At 39.3% G+C, this 5915-nt stretch overlaps 1 non-coding gene across 1 annotated transcript; it reads left to right on the plus strand.

The window, feature by feature from the left end:
* Positions 1–765: 765 nt before the first annotated feature.
* Positions 766–837, plus strand: TRNAP-UGG (transfer RNA proline (anticodon UGG)). Its single transcript has one exon. It is a non-coding gene; the product is annotated as a tRNA-Pro (tRNA).
* Positions 838–5915: the final 5078 nt, after the last annotated feature.

Here is a 5915-nt window from a genome sequence, read left to right on the forward strand (position 1 = left end):
ATATATTGAGTAGGAGTTAAAAATGTTGCATTGTTTTTAGAAAGGGCATTTGGTCTAGTGGTATGATTCTTGCTTAGGGTGCGAGATGTCCCGGGTTCAATTCTCGGAATGCCCCTATTTTCATGTCATCAAAAGATGAGCCAACCAAGTGTATTATATTTAATGATAATTCTTTTTTTTAATATCATTTACTTGTGTACTCCACGATATATGTCTCAACCTAGTGTATTATCATTTAATGATAATGCTCTTTTAATATCATTTACTTGTGTACTTCACGATATATGTCTCAAATGGAATTATCAAACTAAAACTTACACGAGAAAATAAGTTATTCTTTTTTCTTCTCTCTACAGTAATTCTATTCTTTTTTCTTTTCTCACTACAGTAATTAAATTCTAGAAAATAAAAATAACTTCTATTCTTTTTTCTTCTTTCTACAGTAATTCTATTCTTTTTTCTTCTCTCCCTACAGTAATTAAATTCTAGAAAATAAAAATAACTTCTATTCTTTTTTCTTCTCTCTATAGTAATTCTATTAGTTTTTCTTCTCTCTACAGTAATTAACTTCTATTCTTTAAATAACTTCTATTCTTTTTTTTTCTCTCTACAACAGTAATTATCACAAACCCTATGTAAATAATTTAACAGCGGTCTAGATCTAAAAGATATAATAATAATTGCTCATGGATTTCATTAACAAAGAAAATAAATGAAATAATGATGATACATTCCATAAAAAACTTAATATATAGTCATTAATAAGGGCATTTGGTCTAGTGGTATGATTCTTGCTTTGGGTGCAAGAGGTCTCGAGTTCGATTCTCGAAATGCCCCTTAAAAAGAAAAAAAACATAATTTTGAAAGGAAAAAAAAACAAAAAAAATAAAATAGTTATCAATGGGGCCTAACCCAAAGGAATGCGTGGCAATGCACCTTCAACTTCTATAAATTTTTCATATATTGAGGCACGGAAAATATATAGACTAGCAACTAAGAATTATAAATCTACTACAAAGGCTAAGAATTATAAATCTACTACAAAGGCATTTGGTCTAAGTGGTATGATTATCGTTTTGGGTGTGAGAGGTCTCAAATTCGATTCTCAAAATGCCCCCAACAATATTATATCAAAATGAATTATGCAAGATAATATGATTTAAAATGTGGTTTTTAAACATTGAACCAAGAAGATGAGAATACAGAATGAAACATATTCTTCGAAGGGCCCAACTTCAAAAAGAGCATTACATAAATTGTTCTATTGTATTCTTTCTAGGAACTTTTCATTATGTTGTCCGTTGTCATCAAATTGATCATTTGTTCTATTGTATTCTTTCTAGGAACTTTTCATTATGTTGTCCGCTGTCGTCAAATAGATCATGTGTTGTCACAATCCTTTTAAGGAAGATGCGCCCAAATAACCGATAAAGAAGTTTCCGAGAGCCATATGTTCGAATCATGTCACTTTGATGTGGTATTCTCAGGGGTCGAAGTGCAAAGCCCCGTAGTCTATCTGTTGTCAGGAAGGCAGGCATGTTGTCCGCTGTCGTCACATAGGTCATCTGTCATCACAATCCTTTTAAGAAAGATGCACCCAAATAACCGATGAAGAATTTTCAGAGAGCCATAGGTTCGAATCCTGTCAAATTGATGTGGTATATTCTCAGGGGCCAAAGTGCAAAGCCCCGTAGTCCATCCGTGGTCAGGAAGGCAGACATGTTGTCCACTGTCGTCACATAGGTCATCTGTCGTCACAATCCTTTTAAGAAAGATGCGCCCAAATAACCAATGAAGAAGTTTCAGAGAGCCATAGGTTCGAATCCTGTCACCTTGATGTGGTATTCTTAGGGGCCAACGTGCAAAGCCCCGTAATCTATCCGTGGTCAGGAAGGCAGGCATGTTGTCCGCTGTTGTCACATAGGTCATCTGTCGTCACAATCTATTTAAGAAAGATGAGCCAAAATAACCGATGAAGAAGTTTCAGAGAGTCATGTGTTCGAATCCTGTCACCTTGATGTGGTATTCTAAGGGGCCGAAGTGCAAATCCCCAAAGCCTATCCGTGGTCAGGAAGGCAGGCGAACCACGCACACTGAAAAAAAAAAGATCTCCTTTTCTATCACACGTAGAATTGTCATTCTTTTGTCTTTTAAAACCCCTTACCTTATCTGTCATCAGGCAGGTTTTTGGTATCATATATCGAGATAATTATTATGAAAAATCTATTCCACTAGTGTGACTTAGATACCCTTTCTTTGTGGTTTCAGCCATGCTATTTGAATAGCCTGAAGTCATCATAGCCTCTCCACCTGTTCCGAAGACTCCTTCGGCATCAATGTGCTCCAATGAAAGAGATGAGACCCTTTCCTGAACCAGAACCGGGCATAAAACGCCGAGGAGAAAGTCGAAAGCAAGCTCTTTTCGCGTATACGCAATCTCGAAACCCAATTAGCTCACGGACTGTCTCCTCAACCCTGGCGAGTATGAGTGCTTGGTAAGAGAGAATGTCGAATGAGAAAGACATTCGATTACGGCAACATTCACAACTACCAAAGTGCACTAAACCTAGTAGAGATCTTCGACCTAACGACAATGGATCTTCAAGCCCATTTTATCAATCCGCTTTGTACCTTATTGTTGACCAAATCGGATGCACGCCAGGCCTAAATTCTCTCTCAGTCACCCGGAGACGAAAGGATGATCAGATCCGAAGTTTACGAATCGAAGAGAAAGTGGATCTGAGTTCTACACGCTTTCATTTTCAAAAGCTTCGCTTGCCTACGGTACTTTATTCAGGATGTGCAACAATACGGTCATCTCTCAGCCGTGTATAGAGAATTCCTTGATCATTTCCTTGGCGGATAACACAAATGAAATCGTTTCCCTGACCGCCCATCTTATGAGTTCATTCTTGTCTTGTTGGTTTGTTGTACTATTCTATACCTCTCTCGATTGATAGAAAGATGTTCGGGAGCTGGGAGGGCCTATCGTGAGGGAACTTTCCTTTTCACGGTAGGCAAAGGTAAAGCGGGAGCTGCATATATCCACGGTGATCAAGGCAGAGCGACTCCTTCTTTAAAAGAGGTTGGTTTTATCGAAACTGTTAGATCCGCTTTCGTTAAAGAAAAAATAGTAGCTCTTGGTTTGGCCGATGTTGATTCGTATGGCAATGCGGACTCGACTCAGGATGAGGATTTCACTTTTCATACTGCTGCTATGAGCCGAAAGAGCTGGTAAGCTATCTCGCTAAACGAAAGGAAAAAGCACGTATGCGTTGACCTCTTTAGGATCGGTTGCTTCCTCTTTTTGTTTAAACGTTTGGAGAAACCTGCTAAGCCCGCCTTTCTTACCAGGTGTGATTCAATCTTTTAGCTCAAACTTTTCTATCGTCCGACGGAAAAGGTAGGAGTACGACTACCTTTTCCTTTTCTTGCCCGAGCCAAGGGATCATTCAGTTTCTACCAAAAAGTTCGCTATCTATTAGTTGCCGTAATCGAATGTATTTCTCATTTCATGTTAGCTCCCCTAAGAGCTTCCAGGTCCGTAGTAGACGTAATCTTGGACTTCTATCGGACTTATAGCATTGCCTGGTGAGCTCGCCGTTGAGGGTGTGCCTTACAGGAGATCGAGCAGCCTTTCTTTCCCTACCTAGTATGCTTTTCCGCTTATCGTGCAACTAGCCAACTATCCAAAGAGAGAGGGAGAGGGATCATGTCAATCAATTTGTATGTGCATTTTGTCCGTCCTGTACTTGCTTGCTTAGCTTTCTTAACCAACATCTCCGGTTTCCCTCGAACCAAGAGGTCCTGCTTATCTATACCCAACAGTCACACTTTCAGCTGAATGAAAGAATGAAGCTGCTTAAAGGGACGGTTATGCGATACGTCTTTTCGTACTCGCCTTTTCTTTAACCCTGCTATCAACCTAGCCATTCTCGCTTGTTGCTTTAAGGGGTCTCCCCACTGTAGATTACTCGGATTGGTTCTCTCGTCGCTGTGCCAAAAAGGATGGGCGAGTTTGATTTGAGTGTTCATCAATTGGGTGGATCCATTTGCTCCGGGGGGGGGGGGTGAGACGAGGTGTAGCGCAGTTTGGTCAACGCATCTGTTTTGGGTATGTTATCCGCTAAATGTTTTAGGAAATGGGGTACAAATTTTCTACATAAGTCATCTGTGGTCACAATCCTTTTAAGGAAGATGCTCCCAAATAATCGGTGAACAATAGCCTTTAAAGAAGTTTCAGAGAGCAAGAAGAGGCAGAACAGAGAATACGAGTGAGTCGTGCAAGGAAGAAGAAACTAGTAGGTTTAATTTGGGTTCGTTTGAACTAAAAAACGAACCAAATTTTTTCAATCGAACCCAAATTCAAGACTCACTAGCCCATAGTCCATATGTGGTAAAAAAAAAACCTTCTGTGGCCCAACCCTTATTTGCAATCAGCATCCAACCATTTCTTTTTCAACCTACACGTATGCTCGAGGACAAACTCACGTAACTAGTCAGAAGATGTTGCCCACAACTGAACGGAAGACAAGTGTCACAATCGCACTCTTGCAGTAGTGAGACAATGATTATGTGACATTTGTTCTAATCCAATGAACAAGTCAACCATGAAAAATTTAGACTGAACGAACAATAGTAGTGTATGCTCGAATCAAATTTAGAAGAAATATTTTAGAAAACGTGAGCGAGAAAATACGTTAAAAACAATTTCAAATAAAGCAATGTTATAAGCTAAAAGTGAAGAAACAACAACTGGTCACGTTCTTCTATAGTACATTTTGGGACATTTTAGTTCTGATGGGTGTAGATATGATTTTGAGGGCTAATCATACACCCCGTATTGGCACAACAATAATAGTAAATGCCTATTTAAGATGAAAGCAAGTAAAAGGTGTTTGGAATGAGCATGCCACCATGAACCACAAATCGTTTACAAGAATAGCTGAGACATCTAACATGCAGCCACAGGCAACATGCCTCGGCCAATCATGACCGCGACATCTGCCCTTACACAATTTGTCAATATCTCTACATCCGTCTGGATGGTGGTCGACCCTTGTCTACATCCGTCTGGATGGTGGTCGACCCTTCTCTACATCCGTCTGGATGGTATTTTTGCGTGAACATGTGTTGCGTTAGTGGTTTGTTTTTGTCTCCCTTCTTCAGTAGAGGTGTTGGCTTGGTGGCTTTGCCAAGCATTTGAGTAATCATTGACAAGAGCCTTTGCAGGTCAAATAAACCCGACTGTGAACATGACATTTTGCTATTTGTAGAATTCAACTAGCTCAGGCTGAGCCGCATGACCTCTATTTGTGGTAGGCGACATAAAACTAATCTTGTGATTTATCTCTCTTGGTAGGGTTAAAACCCAATATCTGACCTTCTTGTTTTGGGTCGTGGTGTTCATGTAGTGGCAATAAAGTTTTTGTTGAGGTTGGCACACTTGAGCTCCCCTTTTCAAATACAACAATGGCAGCAAGTGTTGATTCATCATGGCTAAGATTCTTTCTCAACTGTACTATCGTCATCATTTTCACCCCTCTTGGTTGATGGATGTTTGTCTGAATGATCGTTGGGTTAGACTCCGTTACTACTAGACATTTTTCTTGGGGCATGTACATGGCTTTGTGTTCTAGCAGGATGTCAATCCCTGACTATTTGGGCTCTAGAAGGTTGGATATGAAGGCTGACTATTTATAGTAAAAATCTGATAGAGATATATATACTAAATAATTATATATAGTAGGCGGTTACATGTAGTTAAGTTATATATAATAAACTGAAATCATATGTATACCCATTAGTCAGTGCTTCCTAAATGTATATTTCTCATTCTCCATATCCTCTCTTTGCATACCAGAAGTCATTAATACAAAACCATTAGTCAATATTTCTTCTTACATTTTCTCTAT

Source organism: Cucurbita pepo, chromosome 10, assembly GCF_057944985.1.
Source record: "Cucurbita pepo subsp. pepo isolate OVF chromosome 10, ASM5794498v1, whole genome shotgun sequence".
In the NCBI taxonomy this organism is placed as follows: Eukaryota; Viridiplantae; Streptophyta; class Magnoliopsida; order Cucurbitales; family Cucurbitaceae; genus Cucurbita; species Cucurbita pepo.